The sequence below is a fragment of the Equus caballus genome, chromosome 1 (genome assembly GCF_041296265.1).
Source record: "Equus caballus isolate H_3958 breed thoroughbred chromosome 1, TB-T2T, whole genome shotgun sequence".
Lineage (NCBI taxonomy): Eukaryota > Metazoa > Chordata > Mammalia > Perissodactyla > Equidae > Equus > Equus caballus.
The window spans coordinates 30,227,422-30,243,172 of NC_091684.1; the positions used below are offsets into that span (position 1 = coordinate 30,227,422).

General features: G+C 41.7%; 1 long non-coding RNA gene across 1 annotated transcript in view; it reads left to right on the forward strand.

Moving 5' to 3' along the window:
* LOC138915694 (uncharacterized) overlaps nucleotides 1-5,673 on the forward strand; it is a 53,756-nt gene extending 48,083 nt beyond the window's left edge. Inside the window, exons 7-9 of the long non-coding RNA XR_011421811.1 lie at nucleotides 1,843-2,119; nucleotides 2,258-2,387; nucleotides 4,887-5,673. This is a non-coding gene — a long non-coding RNA (uncharacterized lncRNA). The remainder of the gene's footprint in view (nucleotides 1-1,842; nucleotides 2,120-2,257; nucleotides 2,388-4,886) is intronic.
* Nucleotides 5,674-15,751: the final 10,078 nt, after the last annotated feature.

Below are 15,751 nucleotides of genomic sequence, written 5' to 3' on the forward strand. Positions count from 1 at the left end.
TTAATCTCATTTATTTCTTTTGGTTTTTAAATTTTCCCTCTTTTTTTTTTAAGATTTTATTTTATTTTTTCCTTTTTCTCCCCAAAGATTCCCGGTACATAGTTGAATATTCTTTGTTGTGGGTCCTTCTAGTTGTGGCATGTGGGATGCTGCCTCAGCGTGGTTTGACGAGCAGTGCCATGCCCGCGCCCAGGATTCGAACCAACGAAACACTGGGCCACCTGCAGCAGAATGCACGAACTTAACCACTCCGCCACGGGGCCAGCCCCCAAATTTTCCCTCTTTTTCCCCTTCTATTTCTCTTGAGGCATTACCTGTTGTGTTTATTTAGTCTTTATTCTGAATTTTTAAAATTTTATTTTTGAATTTTTTCAAAAATCTCTGAATTTTTCCTTTTATTTCTAACTCTTTCATGAGTTCTGTCACTTTATTTCTGAGTTTTTCTATTTCTGATTTCTACTATTCTTTTATGCCTTATATCATTTGAAAATGTTTTTTCAGTTTGTCCTGAAGCAGAGTATAATGTTTTAATCTGTTTGTGGAATGCTTTAATTGTCTGTAAAAACGTTACTCTGCTTCTCAGTCTCTTTTTCCTTATAATACGTTTTATTGGATTGAACCTTGATACTTTTCTGTTACTTATTTTTATGTAATGTTGGTTTTCCTGAAACTTTAGGAGATGTGAGAGTAGTGTTTAAAAATACGGTGGCTTGCTTTCTGCAATTTCCCGATATTGTTCTCTTCCCTCACTTATCTGGACCGCCTCTTCCTTTGCCTCTATTACCCCAATCTGCTTAATTTTGATCCTACGCCCAGAGGCTTCTTCTCAGTGTGTGGCCACGTCCTGGAACGGAGCCCTGGCTGATCAGTTTCCAGAGTGTATAAGGGCTAGATTGTGCTGGCCACTTCAGACTGTACCGTGGGCCCTGGGCACTCAGCCACTGAGAAGATTAGGCGAAACTCCTCCAGTTTTACTTCTTGTTCTCAGATTAACTCTTCTCACTTTCCTCTTGGCTCTTTTGGGGTTTTCCAGTTTGCAGTTCTGTCAGGTGTCCTGCCTCTTCCTCTACTTTCTCCCGCACAGATGCTGCAAGTATGTAGACGCCGTGATTTGCTCTCACCTGCTTGTATTGGGCTTCGTTGGGATATCTTGTCATCTGGTTTTGCAAATGTAGTCCCTGGATTTTGATTTTGCTATCTGTTGCTCTCTCAGTTTTTATGTGGGGATTTGGAGAGATTAAATAACTATGCCATCACCACTGTCATTTATCTAATATCTGTATTTTATTTTTGAAAAAAATGTATAAAAATGATACATTCTCGTTGTTTAAAAAAATTCAGATAGCTAAGATAAAAAGGAAAATCCCCAGTCCCATCCTCCAGAGATTTACTTTTAAGAGCCAGGTATATATCTTTCTCAACATTTTTCTACCTTTCCCTATATATTTAATTTTTTTCTATCACTTTACTATCTACATTTTTCCTGCAATTTGGTTTTTCCACTTAACAATACATTGGGGACATCTTTAAGGACTAATAGTCTGATAGTTCTTGTTATGGATCACCACTACCAGGTGGATAGTTCTCTTAGGAAGGATAGAAACTCCTTCTAGTTGCTTTGAAAATAAACATTTAAATAAGGTTAAGGCCCATGACAAAATGATTGATGGTATTTGTCTGCAGTTTGAGAGGTCTTGGTACTCAGGACCACTGGGCAAAAACCTCCTCCGTGAATGCCAGGCTGCTTTGCACTAAGAAAATTCCGTTCGAGATAACAATCCAGGCTGACGTAACCCTCTGAGCTGGGTGTTCTCAATGCTGTTCTTCCTTTTCTCCAACTAGGTATGAGATTCATATGAGATTGGGTTGGTATGAGATTGGCCAAAGAAGAAGAAGACTGTTGACTTCCTCTTATGAGGCTGGGACATGGCACGGTAACCAGGGCATTCCCAAAGCGAGGCTGTACTCTGCTACTGATCAGTAACATTGATCAAGTCATTTCACCTCTCTGGACTCAAGACAAACTTTATTTGTCTATCAAGGTGGTTCAAAATGCATTATAAATTAAATTTAAAAAGAAAAGAAGATATGTAGGTCGTGCATTGTCCAGTTTCACTTGGTAAGTATCACTCTGTTTTTATCTTCTGTCCCGCCCCTTCATACATGTGCGTGATCTGCTTGGCCGTTGAAAGCTTCTGAGGTTGATACCCTGGGACTGGGTAATTTTTCAGGCCATGTTTCTTAACGTGTGATGTAGGGGTTTGTTAAAGTGAAAGTTCCTGAATTTTACTTAATCGGAATCCTGCAGAGCAGCCTAGGAAACTGCATCTTCAGTTTGTGCTCCTGACGATTCTATTGTTCACCCAAGTTTGAAAACGCCTGCTGAGGTAAGTTCCAACTATATCATTCCAACATTAGACAGAGAGAGAATGGAGGGGAAGAGAATTAAGGACCGATAAGTATATTTATTTTCTCCACCTGCTGCGGTTCTGGGGCGAGAAGGACTTCCTTCTTTACGGATCATCGGAGGCAAGGCAAAGCTGTTCTCCGCAAAGCAGGGCCGTAGGACACAGGCAGACTGTGTACATAGAGAGTCATCAGATTACGTGGGTGCTTGAGAGAAGTTCTAGAAATCGAGGTAGGAGAAAAAGAGACAAGGCTAATGCTACTCCTATTAATAAATGACATCTATTGATCATCAGGTGCCAGGCAGAGTGCTAAGGACTTTATCTCATTTGTACCTTATGATAACCTTCAGAGGCAGGTATGATTATCTTCTATTATAAATAAAGGTTCAGAAAGGTTTGGTAACTTTTTTAATGTCCCATAATTGATGAGTTGTTGAGTTGGGATTCAAGCCTAGCTCTGAGCGATGTCGAAGATTGCCAGATCCCCATGTTCCCCAACTAGGGTGATGAGTACACGGAAGGGAGACAGCGGGGTCTGCTACTGCGGAATTCCAAATCTGTTGGGTCACAAAGTCTTTTCCCAAAACGGACAGGAGAAAACACTGAACAGAGGTCTGTTAAATAAGCTCCTAAAGGATATAGATGGGCTTACTCAGTAAAATGTGCTATTTCCTAGAGAACAGAATAAATTCTCACTACGTTCACTGTTATGGAATTGAGAAATGGAAGTTGATTTTGCCAAGTCCTGCAAGGACTCAGTCCCCTTAAAATATTTTTTTTTTTCCTTCCAAATCTTGTAGAAGCAAAATGCCAATGATCTTCAGGAGAGCTTTTTTAAAAGATAGATAACTGAGTCTCTCCCTAAATTTACAAATCAGAGTTTCCTGGGAGTGGAATCTGGGAATCTGTATCTAAAAGAGTTTCCCTGGTGATTCTGTTGGTCAGCCAGGCTTGAGAAGGATTGGATTAAATGATCCCAAATGAATTACTTGGCCTAGGGGGATAACTTCCCTAATGGAAATGGGTCTGATTTGGGGAGCTTAGGGAAGCCCTATCTGGCAGAAAATCCAGCTTTCTTCCTTAACTTCTCCCTCCTTCTAATTCCCTTGCGCCCCCTCCCTATACCGTCCCCTCTCTGTCACCGTGGACACAGTGACATCCCGTCCTAACTGGTTGTAAAAATAGCATTTAGAACAGCAGCGCCACATTGTGGAGAGAAACAGTGTAGAGCTACAAAAAGCCCAGGACGGGTTCCTGACAGATCACCGGGGCTGCAGTGGCTGCTTTGTCCTGCAGAGTGCGCCACTTCCTTACATTTATAGGTTGAGGCAGCAGCTGCCTGATACTTGGATGATCTCAGTAAACAGCAAAAACCTCTATGTTGTGAAACTAGAATAAACTGGCGAAGACACTAAGTGCTTAGGCATGCACAAGCCTTCTGCTGAGGGTAAAAGCCAATCCTTATGACAGTCTTGGTCAGGGTAAGACTACGGAGGTCCCCAGGTCAAGGTGTGACTTTACAAAGACGTATCTAGCTGGGGTAGTAACTGCCCTCAGGGAAGTCTTGGAGTTACTTTTTTATATGGTACTCATGAGTCAGGTGTTAATTCATAGATCTGGCCTCTTGTGTGCTGTTATTTCTACCCAATGACCCATTGGTTTATGTTGGTGGAGCAGGTTGCGTCACTGTAGTGTTGTGATTATACATCTTTGGATTGATTCCCACCTGGCTAAGTATCTCTCTGTCTCTGTCTCTCTCTCTCTGACACATATACACACACATGTACACTCTCATACTCACACTTTTCTGATATTTGTTCCTGGACACCTTTTTCAATGGCCTGATCACACTTAGTGATCCAGCTAAATTAATACAGCTAGAAAGAAGAGGTATTAAAATTTACATAAACCCACCAGTTTACCTGGTTGCATTCTCTTCTTGTTTTCTGATAGTTGCACATAGGCCCCAAAACTGGGAGGTGGCACTGAGAAGGGTGCATACACTTCAGATTAGCATAAGATTTCCTGGCAGACGGTTGCATGGCTTTGCTTCTCAGCTTTTTTTTTTTTTTAAGTTTGGCACCTGAGCTAACAGCTGTTGCCAATCTTTTTTTTTTTTTTTTGCTTTATCTCCCCAAATTCCCCCTGGTACATAGTTGTATATCTTAGTTGCAGGTCCTTCTAGTTGTGGCATATGGGACGCCACCTCAATGTGGCCTGATGAGTGGTGCCATGTCCCCGCCCAGGATCCGAACTAGCGAAACCCTGGGCCACCACAGCGGAGCGCGCGAACTTAACCACTAGGCCACGGGGCCAGCCCCTGCTTCTCAGCTTTGAGTTTTCTAGCTGCCTGGTTTTCTGAACTCTAGAGTCACCCTGGTCATCAGGATCACATGGTAGTGTGATGGTTTTCTCATGGTTTTGTTTGCTCTGCTGTTTGCCGTCTCGCTAAGTATCCTGTAAACCCTTTCTTTGCAGGCTCCAAACCTGGAGGCCTCTTACATCACTCCAACACTCACCTTGCACATTGTTGGACGTGCACCGCTTGCTCAATACGAATGTTTAGGTTGAATAATGTGGAAACGTGTTTCAAAAGAGTGAGAAGTAAAGGAGAGCCAGGAGAGCGGATAGGATAAAAAATAATGCTTCTAAAAGACTGACTTAACTGACCAGTGGAAGGATGCAGCTGAGAAAGGAGAATGGAAGAGAAGTTCTAATCAAAGGTCACGTGAAGGGAGGAAATTAAAGTCTAGTTTTTAAAAAAAAAAATAGAAATGTTATTGTGGATGATAATAACTTCTGAGGAGATATTCATTGTCAATACAGAAAGAAATAAAATTTCCTCTCTGATTGAAGATAAAAATGAATGGTACAAGGGGTATCCTGTGAAAGAAAGGTGTAATCTTAGAAGGAGTTCAGACTGATGAATGTGTCTATAGATTTTATATAATAGGCCAACCTCAACATTCTCCCTGAATGTCACAATCAAATATTGAATACCTAAACCATTTTTACGTTTTGCTTTATTATTCTGTAGAGTTGAGCCAGTTTGTGTTCACTAAGATTTCAAAGAGTTCTGCTTTAGCTTTAGCTTCTCAGATACACTGAATTAAAGAGGAATACAGCCCAGCCTCTCAGACGCTCAGTCTCATCAGTGAGGTGCCTTTTCCAGAGACCCTTGTTTAGCATATTTTAATGCTTATAGATATTTAGAATTTAGAAAAGATTAAGATTTGTTGAAATAAACACATACTTGGAAAATAGAGGTTTTATTTCTTATTTTTTTAGTTGCTTTTTAATTGCACATATACTTGATACAATACATCTGGAGTGTTTTAAAGCAAAACTCAGAATTTTTTTTTTTAGATTTTTTTTCCCTTTTTCTCCCCAAAGTTCCACGGTACATAGTTGTGTATTTTTAGTTGTGGGTCCTTCTAGTCATGGCATGTGGGACCCCGCCTCAGCATGGCTTGATGAGTGGTGCCATGTCCACGCCCAGGATTCGAACTTGCAAAACCCTGGGCCGCCAAAGCAGAGCGAGAGAACCCAACCACTCAGCCACAGGGCGGCCCCAAAACTCAGAATTTTAGCACTTCATTCCTATTTCTTCCTTCTTTCCTTCCTTTCTTTCTTTCCAATGGAAGAGAGCGGGAGTGCATGTTCTTCCTTCCTAACCAGGCCATTGACAAATGACTGTTTTATCCCTGCCTCTTTACTAAACATGTTCTCAAACCCCAGCGCGTACCTCTTTAACTGTCTTCTAAGCTTGCCTCTAGTCTCCCTAAAATGTCCTGCTCTCCATTTATGTGGTGACAGTCAAGAAATAATGTACAACTGAAATCTCACATTGATGTGAACCATTATGATCTCAATAATAATAAAAAAAAAAAGGTCCTGCTCTCTTGAGTACCTATCACTTTAAATGTCTTCCGTCTGCCAGCTGTCTCCTCTACCTTGAGCACCTATCCCTTTAAATGTCTACCTTATCCTGGGCCTTGGCCTCTTTATTTTTTAAAAAATAAAACTCAGAATTTTATCACTTCATTTATGTCTCTTTCTTATTTAAATATTTGCTTTTTCTTTCTCTGTGGTAGCATTTCATATTGTTTGAAGGAGAAATAATCCATTGATTTTAGTGGGTATAAATGTGAAATGGCTGGGCTCTGGATCAATGATTTGGTCATGGTTGTAAAGGAGAATAAATAAGTCTAAAAACAGTAAAACCATGGAATAGAGCACACCGGATAATTGGGTTTCTGATTAACTATGAGTTAATGAGAAGACACTTTCTGTTTGAAATCTCTCTAAATTGCCTCAGTGCATTTTCTTGCTTTAATAAGTAGTCTAATGAACATAATGAAGGCTTCTCTCACTGATTCAGCATCCTGCAGTGCCTCAGGATCATTACTCTGAACGTGATACATAATTCTATACTGTATTGTAGCTACAGAAGGGACAGGAGTTTAAGATGACTCCTGGACACTTCTATACTTTTAAAGATAAATCCCTGTGATCTGTGCATTTGATGGTATGTAAATTTACCTTAATTAATTAAGTAAATGCCTGTTACATATCATAGAATAATAGACTATTCAAGCCAGGAGAGACTTCAGAGATTATGAAATTCAACACCATTATTTAACAGATGGGAAAACTAAGACCAAGAAAATAACAAGGAGAATTAGCACAGTGAGACTACAATCAATGTCTCCTGATTGCAAATCCAGTGGCCCTTTGACTCTAACATGCTGCAACTTTCAAGTGATTTGGGATTCTTGTCATTTGTCTCCCTTCCCCCATGAAAGTGGAGTCCAATGGCACCGCTTGGCAAGCCATGCTGCGGCGAGGCGTCCCATGTATAAAATAGAGGACGATGGGCATGGATGTTAGCTCAGGGCCAGTCTTCCTCAGCAAAAAGAGGAAGATTGGCAGTAGTTAGCTCAGGGCTGATCTTCCTCAAAAAAAAAAAAGTGGAGTCCATTCTCAGAACTGGTTACTTGGAATTTTTGAATGAATGTAAGCTTTACTAAAGTATAAGCTCTCTCAAGGCAGGGAATTTTATCTTTGTTGTTCATTGATGTATTCTTGATATCTAGAACAGTGCCTGTCCCTTAGAAGGCCCTCAATAAACGTTTGTTGAATGAAAGAATGAAATGAAATTGGAATATTTACTCTATACCAGATAACTTGATTTTAAGCTCACAGGCTACCTATGGCTCCATGTTAATCTATTCAGCCTTCATTAAAACTGACGGTATGCAGATTACTGGCTAGAATCACTATAATCACTTGGAATTCATAATTAGAAAAAGAAAGGAAAAGGAGAAATATTAAATAATTGTTGTGGTAAAACATCATGACCTTTGTCTCACTTCGACAATGTATCTCAGTTTCAAAGACCGAGTTTTTTTTTTTTTTTTTTTAAAGATTGGCACCTGGGCTAACAACTGTTGCCAATCTTTTTTTTTTTTTTTCTGCTTTATTTCCCAACCTTCCCCCCCCCCCCCCCCCCGCCCCCGGCACATAGTTGTATATCCTAGTTGCAGGTCCTTCTAGTTGTGGGATGTGGGACGCTGCCTCAATGTGGCCTGATGGGTGCCATGTCCACACCCAGGATCCGAACCCAACCACTCGGCCACGGAGCCAGCCCCTCAAAGACTGAGTTTTGAAGTGAGGAGCTCAGATATTAAATTTCAAAACACCCTTCAGATAGTGAAATGAATCAACAAAATAGAAAATGTCACAACTCAGCTTTGCAAAGCTGTTTGTTAAATATTAATTCTGCATAATAATTAAACATCTCTTTAAACGAGGCAAAAAAAAGCCATCAAAACTGGGCAGAACAGCAATTTCTTGGACACTATACCCTGCGCTTATTATCAGAAATGCCCTTTGACTCTCAAAATTGGTAGGTATGCTTAATCATCTGATAAGTACGTCAGTGTTAAGAAATACCTTAGGGGCTGGCCCATGGCCAAGTAGTTAAGTTCGTGCGCTCAGCTTTGGTGGTCCGGGGTTCGCCAGTTCAGATCCTGGGCACGGACATACACACCACTCATCAAGCCATGCCGTGGTGGCGTCCCACATAGAAGAACTAGAATGACCTACAACTAGGATATACAACTATGTACTGGGGCTTTGGGGAGAAAAAAAAGAGGAAGATTGGCAACAGATGTTAGCTCAGAGCAAATCTTCATTTAAAAAAAAGAAAGAAATACCTCAGAAACAAACCCAAGAATGAATGAATTGCAAAAACCTTCTACTTAAGGACCAATTAAAAATTTAACAGTGTAAACATCTAAGGTTATACGCATACACAGATATTTTTAGACTTGGAGTCATGGTTTCAATAATACAAAATTAGAAGATGGTACTTATCTACAAAAGTAGATCCATGTGTTATCATCTTTATATTCCAGAAAATGCTTTAGGTCACCAGAATTCTTGGAATTTTTTTTTCTGGAATCACCACTAAAGCACAAGTTCCTGGAAGCTGGGCATCGTATCTAATTCATATTTGTATCTGCAGTGCGTGGCATGCTGGTGGAAAACAAAAGGAATTTAATAAGTATCAGTAAGTATTTGTTGAATGAATGAATATTAGGGACAGACTTAATGGCCCTCTTCTAAATTGTAATGCTAGATGGGAACATTAGTAGAAAAGAGTTTATGGTTATCCAGGAAAACTTAAAACTGGAGTGAAAGAGATGGGGAAAGATTGGAGGAAATGAAGACTGACTTGTCTTTTTGAAGCTCCAATCTCGGATATTTCTGAGCTCGCCTCTAAGCCCCTTAATCCTCATTATCGCAAATGTCGCTGGGAACAGAGCTTTGCGAAAAACACATATGCACAAAAACATGTTCGCTATTACCAAAGCACATCGAGAGGACAGTTTTCCTATAATTTCTTTATTCTTAATTTTGCCTAATTTCTGAACTAACGCACTTGTTATTAAAGAGTCTCACACGTGCCGTGGAGATATTGCTTTCTGGGTTGAAATTTTACTTTCTGCACCCTCAGCACTCAGATTTCTATTCAACTTTAACCTCTGAGCAAGAAGTTGTGTGGTGGGAGAGGTTACACGGTGATGAAATGATTGCACATAGAGAATGCAGGGCAGAGAATACTGTCCCCAAACCCTGAAAGCAGGAAGATCCAGCCTTTAGGAAGCAGCTGAGAACCGGCTAGCCAGGCAAGCATGCAGAGCGCACATTCTCTTAACCGAAGCACTCTTCCGATCCAAGCTCACCTGGAGGTGAATTTGAGCCCTTGAGCTCAGGGTTGTCGCAAGGGTCCAGTTTTCTGTACCGAAAGCTTGGAAAGGCATTTTTCATGCCAACTTTTCCTGATCTTATAATTCTAGAAATTTCAAGATCAGGGACAGAAGCTGTCCTTTATCTTTCCATTTTTCTAGTTAGCCATTGGGCTGCATGTATAAACCTCCAGGAGTAAATGGCACTTTAGGTTAATGTTTAATTTATTAACTCTTAAGAAAGGAAGTGTCACCTTGCATTTTTGTTATTGACTGTAAGGTTTAAACATTTCACACAAATGGTTTTATTAGTTCCCCCAACATGCCTATAACTAGATAAGGGGCAAGAATGATGATACACAACAAATCAAATCTCTGAAACAAAAGAAGAGCTTAGCTAATTATTAATCCCAGTTTCTCAGTGTTGTTGTTGTTGTTTTTAAATATTCTTTGCTCTCTCCTCTGGATTGCTTCTTTGCAGAGGAGAGGTTAAGAAGCTTCCAGAAACGTCCTAAAATTTCTCAACAAAGCTTTATCTTCTTGCTATTTGATTGAGGACATTAAGAAAATCTATAAGAGGTAGAGTTCCACTGGTTACTAAATCCTGACAGTAATTCTTTGAGCTTCTTTTTTTTGCCAACGAAGATTTGCCCTGAGCTAACATCTGTTGCCGTATTCTCCTTTGGCTTGAAGATTAGCCCTGAGCTAATGTTGTTACCAAACCTGAAGTGAGTTCGCTCAGCCGTTGTGCAGCAAGCCAATCTCTGACACCGGGTGTGGTGGAAGAAAGTAGGAATTTTATTTTTTTGCACAGCGCTGAGCAAGGAGAGAGGGCAGCTAACGCTGAAATCCCAAACTCCCCGAAAAGCTAAAAGGAAGGGTTTTTATTTGGGGTTTTAGGTAGGGGAGGCGGGAGCATATGGCCTTTCTGGTCAGAGCTTTCCCACCAGCTTGTCTTTGGCCTTGAGACTACTTGCAGAGAGGAGGGAGCCCGTGACCTTGCTGGTCAGCAGCTTTCCCACCAGCCCATATCCCTTTGTGGGGAGGAGATGGTCCAGGTGCTTGTCCTTGATGGTGTCTGTCTCCATGGAGGATAGTGGATTCTGGAGGCAAGAAGCCAGAGAGTAAGCAGGGAATGACTGTTTTGGTTTTAACCCCATATATTCTGGGTTTAATGTGGGGAAACTGATACCAGGGTCGGTATCAATCTTCCTCTATTTTTTATGTGGGTCACCACCACAGCGTGGCTGCTGATGAGTGGTGTAGGTCTGCACCTGGGAACTGGGACCAGGGTGCTGAAGTGGAGCACACAGATATTAACCACTAGACCACGGGGCTGACCCCTTGATCCTCTTTAAAGGTGAGGATTAGGGCTGACCTATGGCAAAATGGTGAATTAATCAAAGCTGTCTACCCTACGCTCCTCCCACATATAGGCACTCACCCTGGAGACCTCCTCCTTAGCCCTGAATCTCCATGTTACCTCCCCATCAAGAGCTCAACTACACACATGCTCTATGCTCTTTTTTTTTTAATGCAAGTTCTCTGTTTTATCCTCTCTGGAGCAAACATTGTTTTTAAAGATGACAATTAACTAATCTGATAAATTAATTAATGAGCTGCTTACATTTGCTAAATCCATTTTCTCTTTCCACTTTCACCTTAATTCTTTACTCTAGCTTTTGCCCAATGTCTGTATAGAAGCTGGTTATCAATTACCTCCATCGTGTGAGTGCTCAGAAGCATTGGACACTGTTGACGACTCGCTCTTTCTTAAACACTGCCCTTCACACTCAGACTCCATTTTCTCCTGGTTTTCCCCCTCCCTAGACCACTCTGGCCACTCCTCAAACTTCTTTGCTGGCTGCTACTCCTCTGCACAACTCTGAAATATTACTTCCTCAGAGTGCCCTTCTAGGGTCTCTTTTCTTATTTTAAACTTTCTAATTAGGCTATCTCATGTCCTCCATGGCTTTGATTGCCTTGTCTATGCTCAAGACTCCCACATCGGTCCAGCCCAACTCTCTCTCCTCAGGTTTAGACTTGTATTTCCAATTGCTTCCAGGACATGTTCCCTTGGATGTTTCACAGGTACCCACAACTCACCATGGTTGAAACTCATCCTCCAAACTTCTTTCTCCTCCATGTCCGTAACTCAGGGAATGATACCACCATAAACCCATTTACTTATAACCAAAAACATAATTTAACCTACAAATAGTTTTTAAGCCCCGTTATGTACCACACACCATGCTAGAGTATGTGCACTATGGATAAGGTGTTGAATAAGATTGGTCTCTGTCCTTGGGGTGCTTATCATCCAGTGGGGAAAGGCAGACATTAAATAAATAATTGCACAAATAATTAGTCATAATTGTTACAAGCATTACCAAGGAAAAGACAAGGAATCATCTTGGACTCTTTCTCCTTCCTACATTGTACCACCTATCAATTCTAACTCCTAAATATCTCTTCAGTTTGTCCTCTTCTCTCCATGCCACTGCTGCCAATATCTCTCACTTGGACTACTTAAGAGCCTCCTAACAGGTTTCCCCACGTCTGCCCTTGCACCTGCAGTCTATTTACCACATTATATCCATAGTGATCTTTTAAAAGTGCAAATCTGTATGTCACTTCCCTGTTTAAAACCCTTCAGTGGGATAAAGGACTGAATGGCTTACAAGGCCCTCTATGCCTTGCCCTTCCCTACTCATAAATTTACCTTATCTCTGGTCACCCTTCCTCCTTGCTCTCTACTCCCATGATACTCTACTTTTTGAGCCCTAGCACGTTCCTTCCCTCTGCCTAGAGCTCTCTGCTGCCCCTCTCCCTTCTCCCATTAACCTTTCACTTAAGTACTGTAGTCCCTTCTTATCCATAGTTTTGCTTTCCGCGGTTTCAGTTACCCATTGTCAACTGCATTCCAAAAATAAAAAATGAAAAATTCTAGAAATAAACAATTCGTAAGTTTTAAATTGTGTGCGCCATAATGAGTAGCATGATGAAATCTCAAACCATCCTCCTCCGTCCTGCCCAGGACACGAATTATCTGTTCGTCCAGCGTATCCACGCTGTATACGCTACCTACACGTTGTTTACTTAGTAGCCGCTCAGTTACCAGATCCGCTGTTGCAGTGACACAGTGCTTGTTTTAAAGGAACCCTTATTTTACTTAATAATGGCCCTAAAGCCTAAGGGCAGTGATGCTCGCAATTCAGATATGCCAAAGAGAAGCCTTCAAGTGCTTCCTTTAGGTGAAAAAGTGAAATTTCTTGACTTAATAAGGAAAGGGAAAAAATTGTATGTTGAGGTTGCTAAGATCTATGGTAAGAATGAATCTCCTCTCCATTAACTGTGAAGAAGGAGAAAGAAATTTGTGCTAATTCAGCTGTCGTACCTCAAATGTGTATGTATGAGGAAAAAGATAGCGTACGTAGGGTTTGGTACTATCCCAGGTTTCAGGCATCCACTGGGGGTCTTGGATGTGTCCCTGCTGGATAAGGGGGTGGGGGGCTACTGTAATTCCTGTTTTCTTCAAGTCCCCAGAAAGTTTATTCAGCTTAGCTCTCCATATTACACCCTCTCCAAGCCCCCTGTGGTTTCTGTTTTGTGACGTTCATCACTTTTGTACTGTGGTTCTCCGTGAGGGCAGGCACCATGTCTGTCTCTTCACTGCCTTCTCCCTCTTGGTACCTAGCCCAGGGGTTGTATTTGGTAGGTATTTGTTGAACTGAACTTTTGCATAAGCCATGAATGGGAGATGTTTAAAGGACTCGCTCTTTAAAGCCTGCTGGTTTTTGGGCAATAGATGTGCATTTAAATGAAGACTTCCTGGAAACTGCATCCAGTTTTGTTTTTGTTTGAGTTCCCTAAATGTGCTACAAATCATGTGAATTTCAGGGCACACAGAAAGGGAGAGCAGAGAACGACAGATCAATGGGGAATATTTTTTCCAGCAGATATTTGGGACCTCACAGTAGCCCTCAAGTCGCACTGTGTAGGCACGAATTCCACCTCTACTTTCTATACAAAAGGCGGGAGCTAACCAAGTGAAAGTAATAGAGAGGAGATGGTGATAGGCTTGACCCTGCTAATATTTTACCCTAGTTCAGCAAAGCGTTTGCCATATGACCTAGAGAAATCTCTTTCTCAGCTTTTTCACATTAAATGAATATCACAATACAAGCTTACCTTGGCAATGAGGGAAAAGAAAAATAATTAAAAGTTAGCGTAAGAAGTAAACGCTTAGGGGGCTGGCCCGGTGGCGCAGTGGTTAAGTGCGCACGTTCCTCTTCGGCGGCCCAGGGGCTGCCAGTTCGGATCCCAGGTGTGGACATGGCACCACTTGGCAAACCTCAGCAAAAAGAGGAGGATTGGCAGCAGATGTTAGCTCAGGGCTAATCTTCCTCAAAAAAAAAAAAAAAAAGAAAAGAAAAGAAAAGAAAAAGAAGTAAACACTTATCCTAGAAGAAGTTTTCTAATGTTGAATTAATATTAATTCAGATTATTCTCATATTCACCATAATGAAAGTAAATCAGAATTGCTCTTACTCTCCCCCTTCCTCTACCTGTTTCCCTCCCCTCCTCTTCTTTCCCTTCCTTCCCTTCATGAACAATCAAGCCAAAAGCCCGTTAGGTAAGCAAGTCAGGTGTCTTCACGGTGGGAGTGGTTGGGGGCAGTGGTGCCTCAGGTAGGGTGTTGGAGTCTAAGCAGGTGTGGGGGGTGTCCATGCAGGGGGCTGCCTGACGCAGGGTGTTGGATCCCAAGTTCAGCGAGAAAGGCATCCATTTGCTGAGAAATGGGCTATTTAAACAGTTTCAAAGTATTTCCCCGCAGAATAATTATTGAATGCTACCCTTCCTTCACCACCCTAACCAAGGGAACAGTTAACATCCCTAATAGTGGGACAAATCTAAGTCATGTGCCACCTGAAATGACGCAATGAGAACACAGCATAGCACTCTGTGACACTACCATCAAAGGTGCAGAACCTGAATCTAATCATGAGGAAATACTAGACAAACCCAAATTGAAGGACATTCCAAAAAGCAAGTGGCCTTTAGTCTTCAACAGTGTCAAGATTATGAAAGTCAAGAAAAGAGTGTTCTAGATTGAACAAAACTAAGGAGACATAACTCATGATAAATCATACAATTCATGATTCCAAATTGGATTCTTCTGCTAAAATGGACATTATTGGGATACTTGAATGGAGTCTGAGAATTGATGATTGTGCTGGGGTTATATAGGAGGATGCCCTTGCATGTTGGAAATACACACTAAAAAAATGCATAGGGGATGAGGCATTGTACTGGCAACTTTCAAACAGCTCAGAAAGAGAAAGAGTTCTTTATACTGTACTTCCAACTTCTCTAGAATTTAAGATTGCTTACATAAAAAAGATAACATCTAAAGTTGATAAATTATTAAATAGAAGTAAAAACATAATTTAGGGCTATTGACGTAAATGCTGGAAGCGGTTCAAAAAGGTTGCCTCTGAAGAGCAGTCGCAGTGGGAGGGAGCGTTGACTTCCCTTTGTAAACTAGTCCTTACTGTTTGATCTACTTTATGTACATGCATTACTTTAATAAAAATAAACGGAAAAATCTGAAAGTTAGTATACATCTGGACCCAGGCAAGAGGAGCCCTGCCCTGAGCGCCAGGCTTCAGGGCCCCCTTTGACCTTCTTTCAGCTTGTGGAAGCATCCATGGGACCAACGAGATGTCTCCACCCTGAATCTGTGTTCACCTGCTCCTAGACTAAGCTCTGAGGACCTGCAACCCCAGCATTTCCTGCCCAGATGGCCCCAAGCCCTCTCCCAGAGCTTGCGTGGGCCTCTTCCCTGAGTCTGTCCTCTAAGAGTGGACTGTACCACCTGTGCCCACATCACCAGACCCCCAGGGTTGGCTCTTTGAAGTGTGTGTGTCACAGAGTTCACCTGATTGAGTGAGAGGACCCTCCCTCCCAGTGTGGAACAGAGCTGGGGTAGGGAGAGAAAAGCACGAGAGGCTCGGGGCTGGGGGCAGCTCCTCCTGCACCAACACTTTCTGGTAGGGAACTCTGAGGCGGCTGAGAATTCTAAATCCA